Here is a 16,707-nt window from a genome sequence, read left to right as displayed (position 1 = left end):
AGGATTTTGGAGGGAAACTGTATCCTCAGAGTAGTAAAACTCTAGGTCAATGTCATAGGTCAAATAGGTCATCTGTCAAAGCTTGAGAGGACTCACAATATTTTCCAAAAAGGAAAGCAAACAATCTGAGAAACTCTAAAAGTCTTTGTGTAGAATTCATGAAGGGCAGAGGGGGTGGCAGGAGGCGAATAGCAGCTGTGTGTATACAGTTATGGCTATTGTGATACTGAATCCTTTGGGTTCATGAAGATCATTCATCTTCACCAACATATGAATTTCTTATTAGAATTATAGAATGCTAGAGCTGGGAGGGCAGAGATTATCTAGTCCAAATTTTTCTAACCAAAGAAGATAGAGTAGTTCCAGTCAGTCGATAACACTAGCTTGAGTGGAGATGGAAATTTCTTTTTTTAAAAAATCTCTCATTTGAGTTTTAAATAGACCTATCCCATTTTCACATTAAAGAAAAGAACACTTTAGTTACTGATAGAAAAGGATCCTCTTTAAAAACCAGGACCTAGTTGGGCTGCTGTGACCATTTTCAGTATGATAGATTCTACAAGAAATACTTGGAAAGCTCAGTGATTCTGGAGAAAGCTGGTTTCTAAAAGTCAATCCTCTTTCATCCTTATGAGGTTTGCCCTTAATATATTTAGTTTATTTGGTAGAGAACTGGACTAGAAGTTGGGGGTCTTGGGTCCTAGTCCAGGCTTTACTATTTTCTATATGATTTCTGGCAAATCATAACCTTCTTCTTGGCCCTTTTTGTTATCTGTAAACTGAGGTCATTGGCTAGATGATCTCTGAGGTCATGGCCACTCCAGTGATTCATGTCCAGGATAGGGAGCTAAGCCAAGCATCACCTTGGTAGAGGTCTTATTGTGGTCCCCATTGCCCAAGACAGCTTTCCCCAGAGTCTCGGCTCTTCTAAGGAGAGGTTGGGGGGAGATTTGAGGTGGCTACCTGAACACTGATGTTTTCTCTTGCTCCAAGGTCTTTTGTCTCTTTATAAAATGGCTATATTTAGTCTAAAACACAGGTTGTAGAAGAATGCAGGGTTTGGAAGAATTGAATGATGTTAGAAGAGAGCTGGTAGTACTTTGTCCTATAGGGGATGTTGATTCAGTTTATACATACAAAGAGCTAGCATCTAGAAGCAGCCCCTACCTGTGACAGCCTTCAATAGAGGGTTCTTAACCTAGATAGATAGATTATATTACAATCAGTTTCTTCTGTAGTCCTGTATATTTTATTTTATACATTTAAAAAATAATTCTGAAAAAACCTTATAGCCTTCCCAGAAGTGCCAAAGAAGTCTAACATAAAAGCTGCTAAGAACTCCTGTTGTAGATGGTCACTTGGTCCTGAATCTGGCTATCCTTCCTATCTAAGGGACACCCTTGATTTGGTGAGTTCAGCACTTTTCTTCTCTCTGTCCTTCAGCCTTTCTATCACTACTGGGCTTCTCCTTTCTCAGGTAGGAGCTAATGACAAAGGATATGAACCAGGGATTAAGATTAAGGAACTTGGTTCTTCTTCTGTTTCCTATCATCGAGATGCTCAGGTCACTTATCTTTTCAGTGTATTAGTTTCTCAGCAAAATGGGTTTAATGATAGTCACACTCTATTAGAAATGGTGGGTGAATGGATGGAATATTGTAATGTATGAGAAGGGCTCTGAGATCCTAAGAAATAGTAGTTTTCTATTATATTCTTGACAAGATGTCACCTCCTCCTTGGTCACCATTATTCTCTCAGGAACATCTTCTCTATCTAGGGTTGTCTGTGATTGTAGGTGTTTCATTTAGCTTTATTTTCTCCTTTAGTGGTATAATATAGTCCTTTCCTTATGTGTCCAGAGCCATATTGTATAGGTCCAGTTAAAGAAAAAAAAAAGCCTAAAAATGGGGGTCTGGAGACTTGGTTACTAGCCTCAACTCTGTCATTAACTTTCTTTGTAACTTCCAATAAATCACTTCTCTAGACTTCCGTGGCTTTATATATAAAATGAGACTTAGACTTCTAAAATTCTGAGAGCCCCACCTGTTTTTTCCTCCCTACATATCTTCCTTTTAGCCTCTCAAGTTGTATTTTAGTAAAGATTCTTCTCTGATAGCCCATTGACTCCATTTAATCCCTTTTATCTGTTATCTTTTTTTCTTCCTTAAAAAAGCCTGTGCAGACATTTGACTCAACAGATACAAGTCTCTGGTCTTCCCTTCATCCTGGATAAAACTATGATCTTTGATCAGTCATAGAAAAGAGATTCTCTAGAGCCTTATATAATGTTCTAGTCTAGTTCAGCCTCTTTGGCCTTTTGGGGTCAAAGTCTTTCTGGATTATAGATATCCTATAAAAATGTCTGAATAGATTAAGCCCTGGAGGTGACCCTAGTTTAGTAAAGCAAACTATTTTACACAGAGTACCTCAAATCCAGAAGCCTTTTTTCTTCCTTTGGCAGAGACGGCGTTTGCCCTTTGTCCCTCCATTTGTAGGTTGGGATTAAACCCAACAGCTCTTTTCCAAACCACTTTTTTAATGGGACTCAGCTGAGTTGCACCACACTCCAGGAAAGTGTAACCCCCTAGCCATAATCTCTTGACTTTTTTGGAGCTAGAGCCACTCTTTAGCACAGGGATTCAATGCCTTGCACTCAAGAGTGCTAAACTCTGTTACAGGCATGAGGAACTAATACCTACTTCCCAAATAAAGATATGACAACCTAGGAACTCACTGTGGACCACACAGTCAGAAGAATTGGATATACTGTCAATGTCTTTTTCTCCATAGGTTGAAATTTGACCTTAAGGTGATGGCCACGAAGCTGGGAGTTTAATTTGATAGAACATGGAATTACTGCCCTATTACTGAGTTACCCAAGGGTGGAAATCATTAAATAGGTGTAGGGGTTGTTGTTTTATTGTTTTTTTTTTAATCACTTCTAGAAGACTTTGGGTCACATAGTTACTTTGCTAGAGATTTCATAGTACAAGCTCAGAAGAGCTGTCAGGTCCTTTCCCCACATCCCCCACCCCCTCCACTCTCCAGAGAGCAGTAATACTTACTTTCAGTCCTAATAACACCTGAATCGGATTTATAGGACATCTTTCTTCCCAAGAGCTCAAAGCTCTTTCACATGTATTATTTCTGTTTCCTGAGATTGTCCCCATGAAGCATTATGGAACAGCTTTTTTTTTCTGTTTTACTGAAAAAAAAAATGAAGTATAAAGGTATGGAGTGGCTTGCCAAGGTCACAATTTGTGAGTACAACAAAGCCAGGACTAGAAGCTAAGTGCTTTCCCCTGTTAGAGCCACCAGACCATGATGGATTGAAAGGGGGGGGGATATGATAATTAGTAAATAACATACAGCCCCTTACCATTACAAAATGCTTTCCATACAATGTTTCATTGGATCCTCCTGGAAAATCCTGCAAGGCAGGCAAAACATTCCCTGTTTTACAGGTGAGAATACTGAGGCTACAAGAGCCAACATTACTTGCTCAAGGTCACATACCCAGCCAGTAAGTGGTACAGCTGGGACTTGAATAGAAATCCCCTGATTTTGAGGTTAATGCTCTTTCCATTGTCCCAGATATTCCCTCTGCATATGTGTGTGTGTGTGTGTGTGTGTGTGTGTGTGTGTGTGTGTACCCATGGTGAATTCCTAGGTTGCTATACTTAATTTGGGTCCAAAAGGTTATTGTTCCCCTATCGTTCCCCCTTTTCTGGGGTACCAAACTGGCCCACTTATGGCTCAAGTCCTAAAGAGGCCAGGGAACATGGCTAGAGTTTCCTCCCTCTCAGAGTATATCATAACTCAGTTAAACTCACAACAAAAGGCACTTTGAGGAAGGAATGAACTCATTCCAGAACTAAAGATGAAAAACAAAAATAAACACAAAAGAAAGTCACAAAGGGGAATAACATCAATAAGTGACAATATGCTAAACATCTTTGATCGGGATCATTTTGGATCTAAAATGCCCAGAAATACACATGACATGTCATTTGTGGAGGGGAGTACATACATGGAATTTCTTACAAACCATCACTCACACCTACTTTTTTAGGGCTTTCTAGGAGAGAGGCACCTGACTAGGTAAGTTACCCTAAGGTTCGACTTCACAGAATCTCCAAAGATCCACTCAGCCATTGGCCTGGGGTTAACTTTCTTTTCTTCTCTCCTATCCGTTTCTGGCCATGGCTGTGTACCTATGCCTGGATGACTCAAAAGCACTGGGCAGTGCTTTGGCTAAGTATGTGTCATAGGGATGCAAGACTAAAGAGATCTCTGGGAGACTGACTGGCTGACTGCTCATAGAAGCATCAGCAGAAAAGCCCTGGGAGGTCTCCAGTGTAAGGGGCTCTGAATTTCAAGGGTTCATAGCCTCTAGTTGTGTACAGCCCCCTCACCCCAGCTGTCCTCTTCTTCCTCTTCTTCCTCTGCCTCCTCCCCCTCCTCACTTCTGTATGCAGCAGGCAGGGCCTGGGCCCTAGCTGCACCACTGTGCTGTTGCCAGGGGAGCCGTTAGGCAGATCTGAGCTATGCAGGGAAAAGACCCAGCCTGTCAAAGTGTCTGAGATGAACCATAGCCCGGTCCCCCTGCAGCTGGGCTCAGACACGTCTCAGCTCTTGTTCTGAGCCTGGGAATGGCAAAGCCCAGTGAGGTTCAAGGGCAAACTCGCTATTCATTAGTCAGGGGTCCTTGACGTCCTGTCTCTCCTGTATTTTTTTTTTCTTTCTCTCCCCCTTGTGACACATTCCTGGGTGCCTTTGGTGAAAGCTGCCCACCCCCTCTCCACATCCCTCTGCATAAACTATCCCCACACCCTCCTAAGGAGACAAGGCAGGCAGGAAACAATGGCTGCAGGGAATTATTCAAGCAAGAGACCCACTCAGGCTGACCACTGTCTCCCTCAGATCCCAAAACCCCTTCAGGCCCTTGATTGACTCCAGCCCTCAGGATATCATCTTCTCAGGGGCATCCCAGTGCCATCTGCCTACAGAGACAACTAGAAAAGAAACTCCCATGGACACTCTCCCTGGAGAGTCATCCAGTCTCAAATCGTCTCCAAGAAGACTTTTTGCATGATGGGATAATTTCCCGGGTTGTCTTTGTGCTTCAATGTCCATCTTTGTCACTATTGTTTATCTAGGATGACAAACCTTTAAAGGTGTGCAACTAGCATCATAACACAGGGCACCCAAATGCTCTCTGATATTCATTTATTCCATAAACAAATTCGTTGTTCAGCCTACTCAAAGTACTGGATAATGTTACCTCCACAGTACCTCGGGGCAGCATGAAGATGACCCTGTGTTCTCCAAAGCCATACCTGGGAAAGATGAATACTGAGAAGTCTTATCAAAAGACAGAGAATATCTGTCCAATATCTATCTAGCTAAGATCAAAGAGGGATCATCACCAGAAGGATGGCCACTAGGTGATTTTGGGGGGTAGGAAACTAGGTGGCACAGTGGATGGAATGCTGGACTTGGAGTCAGGAAAACCAGAATTCAAATACTGCTTCATCTATTAACTCTGTGATTCTGGGTGTGTCATTTAGTCTCTTTCTATCTCAGTTTTCTTTTCTTTCTTTTTTTTTAATCTCAGTTTTCTTATCTGTAAAATGGGGATTAAAATAACAGCTACCTTTCAGGGTGTTACTATGAGAATCAAATAAGATGAGAGTATATGCAAAGTATTTTGCAAACCTTAAAGAACCACATAAGTGCTAGCTAGTATTATTCCTAGAGGGATTCAGAGTAACTGACATAACTCGTATAGAGGGCCTTGATCTGCATTGGTTCATACCTACAAATTCATATCTTTTCACCTTTTCTGATATTGTGTAGTAAATAAATCGCAATGTCCAGATCAGAAATATGATAGAGGTAAACAAAGCAGGATGTTTGTGAGAATGATACCCCAGAATTCCCTAGACGTTTACTTAGTGGGTTCTGGGTCAAGTTGTGCGTTTTGAATGTTCTGTGGTACTGATGGACTGAGCAGGCATAGATAGTGCGACCACTGGAAATTCCCCAGTGAGGGGACATTATGAGAACTGGCCTTGACATAATTTGTGGAGGTTGTACCACTTTGCTCCGATCCAAGTTTTCCAGGTTCACTGAGTTCTTTTTCTTCCCTTTTAGGCATCTATCTGGGGAGATTCCATTCTTCGAGTTGGCCCCCAGAATCCAAATAAAGCTCCACCACTTTGTAGTGGAATATTGCCATACTCTTTGGGGACACATAGGTAGCAAATCCTTAGCCCAGTGACAACAACACGTGTGTTACTTTAAAACCTCTACTCCCTCCGACCCAATTAAGGTGTCACTGTTGGAGGAGGTGGGGAGGGAAGGGTTGGTTGAGAGCACAGCTTTAGGGCCGAATTCGAGGCCAGGGAGGGAGCTGTGAAAGCCTCGTATTTGCATAAGCAGCATGTGTCAGAACAGAGAAAAAGAGAGATATCAGAGAATTCAAAGGAGACTGTCTAGGAGAAAGGGTGGAAAGGAAAGGAGGGGAGAACGAACGCGGCCGCGCATGGCCCCGTAACACCCCAGAGGGATTAAATTGTCCAGAAAGTTGCTCCCGGGGCCTGGCGTTGTGTTGGGATGCTTGGCGTGGCGAGAGGGGCAGGACTCGGCCACTCCCCACCCAAGGGCATGAATAGGCGCAGGGCGCGGGCGGGCAGAGCTCTCTATTAGACTGGTTCGCCACCCCGGTGCTCGCCCAGTCCGTCCGCAGCTGGACCCTCGGGCAGAGCACGACTGTGCCAGATTCCAGGCCAAGGGCTGCTCAATCTGCAGCAGGGAGAGGGATGGAGAAGGACAAGGAGCTGGGAACTGGGATCTAGGTGCGCACGGACTCACCTAACCCTGGTACCTCAAGAAGCCGCCAGGGGGAGCCGCTAAGAGGTGTCGCCCTTAACCTTTGGAACCCAGATAACTGCGCTAGTGATGATTGTGAAGAGATTTATCTGTGATAACTGGAAGAAAGGTTAGTGATCGGTCCAACCAGTCTTCATTTTACAGCTGAGGAAACTGAGGTTCAGAGATTCCCGAAGATCACACAACAGTCCATCCAGGAAAGGATTTGTCATAGTACTAAGACCAGTAAACTAGGCGTCCTTTCAATTCTATAACTATCCAAGTAAGTCATCAGCTAACTAAATGGTAAACTCTTGAGAAGCAGGTTCCTCAACCCAGCTAAACTCTGTATCTCCTTCAATGCCTAATCACAGCCCTTTGATTTGCAATAAGGCACAAGACTAAAATGGGAGGTGGACCATCTTATATTGACTTAAAATCTCTAGCATTCCTTTTCCTCAGCTTCAAAATAAGAGTTGGATTGGATGGTCTATTGTGTCTCTTCAAGTTTAAAAAATATGATTCCCTGACAAGTACTCAGGTCTAGACCAGTGCTGTTTACTACTGCCTACTACTACTTTAATTGATATCTTGACTTTTTTTTTTTTTGGCCACCAAGAAAATGCCCAAGGACAGTGGGAATGAGGAAACAGAGAAAACTGGAAATTAAATAGAGTACCACAATTCTCATTCTCATCCAGCAGAGGTGATCCTCCTGCCTGCCAGTCTTCGTCTCCTACAGTTGTCCTTGGAAGGGATTTATGGTTACTTCTATAATCCAAAGAAGCTTCTACCTGGGGTATGGGGGGGGGGGGAAGGTGAAGAAACCTAGATCTAATTCCAGTTCTGCAGTTAACTAGCTATATGACCATGGATAAGTCACCTGAAGAGACCTCTCTAAACCAGTTCCTTCATCTGCAAGATTAGGAAGTTGATTGGATGAGCATTTATGCCCTTTCCAGCTTTTTTAATCCAATAATTTAGAAACATAGTTTCAGAGTTGATAGAACCTGCAAGATTATCTAGTCCAACATCTTTATTTTATATATTAGGAAACAAGATCCAGAGATATGAATGGATTTGTCCAAGAACACATAGTTAAGAATTGGGACTAGTTCCCAGAGCTCCATGCTTTTAATCCCAAAGTTCTTTTTCAAAACATCAATTTCTCATTTCCCTGGCATACACTTGAAACATTAAACTTCTACCCTTCCTTTTATCATTTGCATTACACATGCTAAGACCCATATATAAATCAGAATGCCCAGAAAGATGAGAAAAAGTCTTGATTTGGAACTTTTAAAAATAGATATATTTTAGAAAAGAGACACTATTGACTTCCAAAATATGTAAGCTAATTTTTAAAAAGACAAGGTCACATTCTATCAGTTTTTATAACATTAGACTGTTACAATAGCTTTTAAAATTTCAACTTTTATTTTTGCAGTTATTAATTTTTTTCCTTCCCTATACTATCACCTAATGGAAAAACTCCAAACTCTTGCAACAAATAAGCATAATCAAGTACCTACATTTGCCATGTTCAAAAATGTCTCTTTAATTCATTATTAGTTCATCTCCTCTGTCAGGGCAACAAAATGGGTTTGTCATGACAACCCAAGAAACTTTTAAAAAGCAGAGGAAGGTCCCTAGTACGTTATATGGATTCCCTAAGAAGAATTTTTAGGAAATGATATCAGTTCACTTCACTTAATTTAACTATATTTAATAAGTATTCATTGAGCATTACTATTCACCTATACATGACTCGGTATTGGAGGTGACTAAAAAGAAAGTATGAGACTGATTCCTTGGCTGAGTCATTTGAAGTCTTTTATAGGAAGACAATCCAGGGGAGCAGAAAGAGTGCTGGCTTTGGAGTCCAAGGATCTATGTTATGCATGTAACCTGTGTGATTTTGAACTAATAACTTAGCCTCTCTGGTCCTAAGTTTCCTCAGTTTTAAAATGAGAGAACAGGACTAGAATTAGATAACCTCAAAGTTCCCTTCTAGCTCTAAATCTGGGATCTTAAGCCTAGAGCATGTGAAAAGAAATGATTATAAAACAGTGTACAGTCAGCTGCTAAATTGAATCTAATCCAAATGCTAAAGTATTATGATTCAGACAGCACTACTTTGAGTGGGTAGGAAAAGAACTTCAAAATGTTGGTGAGGTTTATGAGAAGACACCATGAAGGAAGGGGAATTTGAGATGAAACTTGAAGAATCAGCAGAGAAGAGCTGCTAGTGGTAGAAGTGAGGGTTAGAATTCCAGGTCAGTAAATTGAATGAGAAAAGAAAGGAAGATGAATAATAGATCGTGGTATTGTGGTTTGAAATAGAATAAGTAAATTGAGAGAAACTATTACTTTAGTGAAGAGTTGCATCAGAAGAGGCATATAAATCCTTAAGATAAGACCAAGTTGTGGAGGACTTTGCCAGGATGAGTTTGGCTTTGACTTCATAGGCTTTGGGGAATTTCTGGGAATGAGCAAAGATCTGATGTGTTATTCCTTCCCCCAGATAGGGAAGAAGATTTGGTAGCCCAGCTGAGGAGGTACACAGGATTTCCCATCAGACCAGTGACCCATAAAGACACATTGTTAAAACATATTTTTTCATTAAAAAAATGAAACAAACAAGGGGACAAGTCCTATGAAGACCCAAGCTGAGTTCTAACCAGAAACCCTTGGCCTTCCCAGGGTGATGGATCATACTCCAAGATCTATCCCACTGGGGAAAAAAATCTGTTCCAAAGTTACCATGGCTTTAAACCCTTCACCAGGAAATTGAACTATGCCTGACCTAAGGCTTAGTATTTAACGTTGAAAATGATTCCTGTGCTCACACTTCTGACATTGTATTGGATATCCTGGCACTAGCTGTCTTCCCTTCCCTATGACTCTCCAATTCAAGTAGATTATGCAGTGGTTAGAAGAAAATTTAACTATATATGATATGAAGGGTAGAAGGAATCTTAAATTGTAAAAATAATCTGACCAATAGATTCACTAACTGGCTTCAAATGTGAAAATCTAATTTATCTAGCTCCCTACTGGTTCTTATCTAAAGGCTAGAAAGCACATTATAAAGTGTGGAACCATCTTGGACACTGATCCATGCCAATCTCCAGCCAAAATGGTTATTTCTTTTTTTCCCCCTAAATGATTTGCTGACTCTGGATCTGAATTTATCCCTTTGGTATTTTTGCTATCTTTGCCCAGCTCTTACCTGATCAGATGGCTGGTAGTTACTCAGATTCTGACCTAGCCCTTGACACTACACACACACACACACACACACACACACACACACACACACACACACACACACACACACAGAGAGAGAGAGAAGCATAACTATATACTTAAACTATATATTACTCAATGACTAATATACCTATCCTATTTCCTATTACCTACCTCACTTGGGATCCTGTTTCTTCACATTTCCTGATGCTAAGCTGAGAGGAAGTCAATATCATAGAGAAGAATCTACTTACTTGTTTCATGGGGCTAGAGGCTACCAATATAGTTAATGTTGATGTCTGTTCTCTACAGATTTCTGAAGGGCAAGTCCCTAGGAGTGGGACAATCAACTCATCTTTACTGAGTGACCAATACTGGGAAAAAGAGAAGACCCTGGAGCTACACAAGCATACTTTCTGAAGATGCCAATCATATGGAAACCACTGAACAGTTTGGAGGAAGATGAAAATAAGGCAGTGCTTGCTATCAAGGGCCTGGAGAAACCCTTAAAAAGAGAAGTCAAGTGAAATTTGGGCAAGACTGAGACCTCAGACCGGGTTTGGGACATTGAAGACCCTATGTAAAAACTATTCTCTCACAGACTTTGAGACACTCCTAGACCTTGTAATGAACTGTCCTACCCAAGCCCCTAGGCAGGGTAAAGGACGTAGTGTGGATACCTTTCTGTTGTAACTCTAATTTTGCTCTTTCCACTCCCTCCCATTCTTCTTCAATTATATCTTCGGCTTTCAATAAACATTTGCCAAACTAATGCTCCTGGTGTTTCTGCTCAGCTCTGTTGAAAAGAGATAAATACTGATTTGAGTAAGAAATGTGAAATCGGTTACTAGTGGGGGAAGGATGCAGCCAAAGGCTAGAGAACTAAAGGTCTCTCATAGAGATTTGAAAGGCTTAATGAAAAATAAGAAGAGGTGGGAGGGGGTGGTACAAGGCCACCCCAGATGCCATCATGAGGCTCTCTGAGCCTCTCAGTGCTGTGATGAACCATTGGCTTTCAGCCACCCACAAGGGAAAGGAAGGAAAAGATCCAACAAAGCATAGAGAAAACATTGTTTTTATTTTATAGGCACCAGGGGCAGATGATCCAAGGGATACAGACGGGTGGGGGTGGTTTGGGAGCCATCAGACAAATTCCAGATGGGATCGAATGGGTACAGGGAAGCTGTTAAATGTTTTTCCTATATAAGCGCCTCTGAAACCCTTACTTCATAAAGCGCCCCCCTCAGGCTGCCTTCAGGCAAGGCGAAAGGTCAAAGGATAAAGATTTGAAGCGTGGCAGATACTCAAACCACTTACACTCCCCTAGTAAGGTCTCCATCTCCCTAGAGACTTTAGAGAGTGGGGAGACTTTGGGGAGTTTATTCTCTGCAAGGAGGAATGGGAACAAATAGGGAACAAGGTAAGAGAGAAGGATTAAAAACTTCAGCAAAGCAAAATTCGCCCAGCCATTCCCCCAGCTCCTAGAGGCCTGTTTCTCCAGCCCTTAACCTCCGCCGCAGTCAGAGAGAGACCTTGGACTGGAAAGAGCACGAGGGCCTGGACACCGGTCCCATTCTCAGACCGCATAAGAATGGGGAACACCGAATCCTTAGACATTGTTCCCGAACAAGATTGGGGCTGTTAAAGGTGCTATGACTTCAAGGGACCTAGGGATGGAGGGCAAAAAGGAAAACCGTAGTTCCTTGGCTTCAAGGGTTGGGAAGAATCCTCCGCCCCAGAGGTAAACCCTAACCCGGCCTGTCCGCCTCTGGGTCCTACCCCCCTCCCCATCACACACCCGCCTGCAGGGCCCCGGGCTCGGGCTCCAGTCCCTGAGCCCGCCAGGCCCCATCTCCCAGGAAGAAAGAGACAGAAACTCCGGCAGGAGAGAGGCTGGGGGTGGGGGCGGGCAGCACAAAGGGGTTTTTATTCAAATTTGTTTAGAGTTTTGTGGATTTGCATGAAAAATGTGTGAGAAAAGCCAGCTCCAGTGACCTCATCTGCACCTGCCATTAACGTTCAATTAGCGGCTGAATAGCGTCGAGCAGGGCGCAGACGCGACGTGCGGAGAATCTGGCCCCGAGCGGGCCTCGGCAGAAGCCCGTGCACCCGGAGGGGCGGTCGGTCTGCAAACTGCCTTCCTGGCCCCTCCCCCTCTACTAGCAGTACCTCCGCCTCCCTCCCGCCCCACAACTTCCCAGTTTCCCCAACAGGCCTAGTCTTTTATCCTAGTTACCTAAGAGTACGTCCCCATCTAATTGCCAACGCCTTCATCCCAATTCTTAACTCTCCTCCAAGCATGCACCCCCCCCCCCCAGGGGCATAGGGGCCTCCAGAAACCCCCGCCTTAAATCACTTGGTTTGGGGGAGCTCCGGGAGAATGTGAGGGGAAGGAGTTGGAAAGTTAAAAAAGGGGAGATTGATAATGCACCCCAAAGAGCCTATGTATCGCTTTGAGATCCCCAGCATCCACCGGGAAGGGGAGGGGCAGAGTGGTCGTCCCACCCTGAATCAGGTCCTCTTTGGAAAGAGATTTGGGACCCACAGTCCTACCCCTAGCCCAAGCCAGGGAACCAATACGCCCCTCGCCGCCTCTCGGACAAAATGTCAAGTACAAGTTCAAGTCCAAGTTCAGGGCCGTGCCCCGGGGGGCGCAACTCTTTCCCGTCACCGCCTTTTGTTCTTCCTCTGACAATCGCTCTTTATTCCTCCTCTGGGGCTGGGCCCGGCTTCTAGCTGCTGCGGGCAAACTCTCCCTGCCCCACTGAGGCCAACCGTGAGACGTTCTTGCAGTTTAGACTCCTCCTCAGTCGCAAGGGAACGAAGGCTTTGGGGGACTAGTAGTAGCTATCAGAAGCCCTTGGGAGAGTTTTACTCTCCTTCCCTTTTCTCCTCCCAGTTCAATTTGGGACAAACTTTCCGTTCCATCTTCGAGCTCCTTTCAACACACTCGGCCGCTTGGGTTCGTTTTCAGGTAAGTTCAGATTTCAGTGAATTCTAGTTTCTAGGATCCCTTCTCACTTCTTCGTCCTCCTCGCCACCGTGATGAGTTGGAATTTCTTCCTTGAAGGGGTCATTGTGGTGTGTGTGTGTGTGTGTGTGTGTGTGTGTGTGTGTGTGTGTGTGTGTGTGTGTGTTGGGAAGGAGATACTTTTTAAAAACAGGTCCCGTCTTCTACTCTCTCAGAGGCAGATGGCTGCCACCTCCCTTTGGGGCTTATAGGTACAACTGAGTCTTGGAGGAGACTCACCTGATAAAATCTCACCAGGGGGAGGGACAAGGAAAGGTCAAGCAATTGGAGCCTATTCCAGATGCCATGGGACTAGGGTTTACTGAGAGGAGTGAAGGACCCTTTCTGTACTTTCAACCTACTTTTTCTCCTCCCTTGCAGCCCTTTTCTTTTCATTCACTGGCTTTCCACTCCAGGGTACTTCCTAGGAAACTCTCTCGGGGTCACACACCCTGAGGCAGCCCTAAAGAACTGCAGCCATGTGGAGCTGGGGTTGGCTGATGGAAGGCCATACTCTATCTGAACCTGAAGCCTGTTGGCAGAGAGGGGAGTGGGCCAAAGCCTCTAACAATTTGTCTACCACAGTCCAATGTGGGGGGTGGGGAGGGAAAGGGGAAATATTTAACCTAGAAAGCTAGGGCCAAAGTGGCAGCATGATTAGTGTGGTGGAGTGATTAGAAACTCATCAGGGTTCAACAATCTAGGAAGGGCATGATATAGATGGAAACATCAATTCTATTCAGTCAGATTTCTAAGAGTCAGATGTAGGGCCATTTGCCTATAATATAAGAACTTGGCACAAGAATCAGAAGTTCAAGTATTTAACAACTAAGGTTCCTGGGACTTGATTTCCCAATCTGGAAGATGAGGGGGTTTTTCTAGCTGCTCTCCAAACGTCTTTCCAGCTCCTACAGTCTTTTGAATCTCCTTGTTCCTCCTCATCTGTTAGACATTTAAGAATCATAATACATAGTGGGATTAGGTTTTATAGACTATTAGTCCACCCACTCACCCCCCTTCTCCCAACCAATCTGAGTCTTTGGAGGATAAAGCACCCTGGAGATGTAGGATTTATTTAAGCTAGGCTTCAGAAGAATTCTAAGCACATTCCACAGCTCAAAACATTTATCACCAGAGATCAGGCTGAGCTGAGAGTTTTCTCTACCTGACTAGGGGCAAAGATCTAAATACATCTCCTGGGCAGGATAGCGCCTACGGCTCTATGATTTTATATGATGCTGTGTTTTAGGTTTGAAGGGTCAATGCTGAGCCCTGAACTTGAGAGTCAGGAAACCTGGGTCTTAATTCTACCTTTGTCATTAACTAGCTGTGTGATTTGGGGATATTACAATCTTTCTTGGTCTCCATTTTCTTCTCCAAACAATAAGAGGGTTCTATCTTTGTTTTCTTCTAGCTTTAAAATTATATAATTCTATCTCCATCTCCTCCTCTTCTATTTCCACCAACACATAATACTCCAAAGAACAGAATCTTGTGTTGCAAATAATCAGAGGTGCAATATATCAGAAATCTATATATTCCACAATCTCCCTTCATTCTTCAGAATTAAGAGGAGTTGCTTGACCAACAAGGAAAAAATATTAAGTGAGGTATAATGAGGTTTTTCTCATTAAGAATGCCCTTACTAGCAGGGGTCCCTTAGGTTGTATTGATTGGCTGCTTCACGGTTTAAAATAGAATGAATGATTTCAAAATATGGTGGAAAAATATTTTATCCCTTTAACAGAAGTCTAGTCTGACTGTTTGGGAGGCAGAGGTGTTTTCTGTTATAAGTAAATCCTGTAGGAATTCAGAACCATAGACTTATAGAGTTGGAAGTGACCTCAGAATTCTTCTAGCCTAACATCTTCATTTTACAGATGAGCAAAGTGATGCTGAGATAAATTAAGTGACTTATTCAAGGTCATACAGCTAGCAAATGGAAGAGTCAAGTTCAAAACCTAGATCTTCTAACTCCAAGTCCAATGTTCTTGCCATTATACCATACTTCTCCCCCTTCCTTGTGGTCTATGAGGTTGGATATCAAAACTTGGACCTTTTTTTAACCCTTACCTTCTGTCTTGGAATTATTACTGTGTATTGGTTCCAAGGCAGAGGAGTAGTAAGGGCTAGGCAATGGGGGTTAAGTGACTTGCCCAGGGTCACAAAGCTGGGAAGTGTCTGAGGTCAGATTTGAAACTAGGACCTCCTGTCTCTAGGCCTGGCTCCCAATCCACTGAGCTACCCAGCTGCCCCCAAAACTTGGACCTTTTTGTAATGGTGGGCACCAAGGTGAGGCTGGGAAAAGCACCTGAGGATGAGAGGAAGGAAGGGTTTGCCAGATCTGGATTGCTCAAATTAAAAATTCTGGGCATGTAGTTTGATGCTTTTCTCTCTCTGGGTTGATAATGATTTCTTTCCCTGGTTAGTGACACAGTTGGATGTAGTTAGTGTGTCCTAGGATGTGTAGATGAAAGGGACCTTAGTTGTTAGATACTTGAACTTCTGGCTGCCCTTGTGCCAAGCCAAGTTCTCATATTGTAGGCAAATGACCTTGGATCTGACTCTTCTCAGAATTCTGACTCTGAATAGAATTACTTCTTCCTCTATGCCATTTCCTCCCTAAATCTCTGCTGGTTCTGATTAAGTTGAATCAACTTACTAAATATTTATCAAGTCTTGATCCTGTGCAGAGTACTACTGGGAATTGTGAAAGACTGGGGGAAAGGAAAAAGGATAGTATCTGCTCTCAAGGCATTTGCAGTGGAATTGGAGTGAAGACAAGAGTCAAAATGGCTCACAAATATAAGGGCATCTCATAATCTATGATACAATTAAAATACTTTACTTAGTAGGGACTCAGAGGAAATATAGACCACTGGGGGCTGATGTAGAGAAGGCTTTATGGAAGAAGTGGGATATGACATAGACCTTGACAGAAGTGTAGGATTTGAACCAGTGGGGAAGAGGGGGATAGAAAGAATAGATGGCCAGAATAGCATGAGCAGGAGCAATAATAAGAACACCCATTTATATCAAATTCTAGGGTTTATAAAGGGCTTTCCTCACAAGTAGTTAGTACAACTTTTTAAAAAACTCTTACCTTCCACCTTAGAATCTATACTATGTATTGGTCCCAGGGCAGGAGTGGTAAGGGCTAGGCAATGGGGGTGAAGTGACTTCCCAGGGTCACACTGCTAGGAAGTGTTTGAGGCCAGATTTGAACCCAGGACCTTCCATCTCTGAGCCTGGCTCTCAATTCACTGAGTTTCCCAGTTTCCTCCTAGTACAACTTTTAATATCCCTGTTGTATAGATGGGAAAACTGAAGGGGAGAAGCTGAGTGAACTAGTAAGTGTTGGAGCACAAGTTCAGGGTTTTTCTTTCACCAATGTGCTTTCCACTTCTCCATTCTCTCTCCAGAATTGCACAAAATACATGTGGGGTAGGTAATGAGATAGGTTTTCATTGAATTAAGGTATTGGTAGGTAATCATTTATTAAACACACATTCAAGTCATTGTACTAAGCATTTTACAAATATCTCATTTTGTCCTCACAGAGTCCTAGTGAGGTA

General features: G+C 43.2%; 2 long non-coding RNA genes across 11 annotated transcripts in view; both read left to right on the top strand.

The window, feature by feature from the left end:
- LOC103096382 (uncharacterized) overlaps nucleotides 1-10,894 on the top strand; it is a 55,772-nt gene extending 44,878 nt beyond the window's left edge. For all 10 annotated transcript variants that reach the window (XR_008913710.1, XR_008913704.1, XR_008913712.1 and 7 more), the window contains one exon: nucleotides 10,435-10,894. This is a non-coding gene — a long non-coding RNA (uncharacterized LOC103096382). The remainder of the gene's footprint in view (nucleotides 1-10,434) is intronic.
- A 1,609-nt stretch (nucleotides 10,895-12,503) lies between these two features.
- Nucleotides 12,504-16,707, top strand: part of LOC103096266 (uncharacterized) — a 63,656-nt gene continuing 59,452 nt past the window's right edge. The window contains exon 1 of the long non-coding RNA XR_460470.3: nucleotides 12,504-13,096. This is a non-coding gene — a long non-coding RNA (uncharacterized LOC103096266). The remainder of the gene's footprint in view (nucleotides 13,097-16,707) is intronic.

The sequence above is a fragment of the Monodelphis domestica genome, chromosome 1 (assembly GCF_027887165.1).
Source record: "Monodelphis domestica isolate mMonDom1 chromosome 1, mMonDom1.pri, whole genome shotgun sequence".
In the NCBI taxonomy this organism is placed as follows: domain Eukaryota; kingdom Metazoa; phylum Chordata; class Mammalia; order Didelphimorphia; family Didelphidae; genus Monodelphis; species Monodelphis domestica.
Note: the sequence above shows the minus strand (reverse complement) of the source record. Positions and strands in the feature narration are given on the sequence as shown.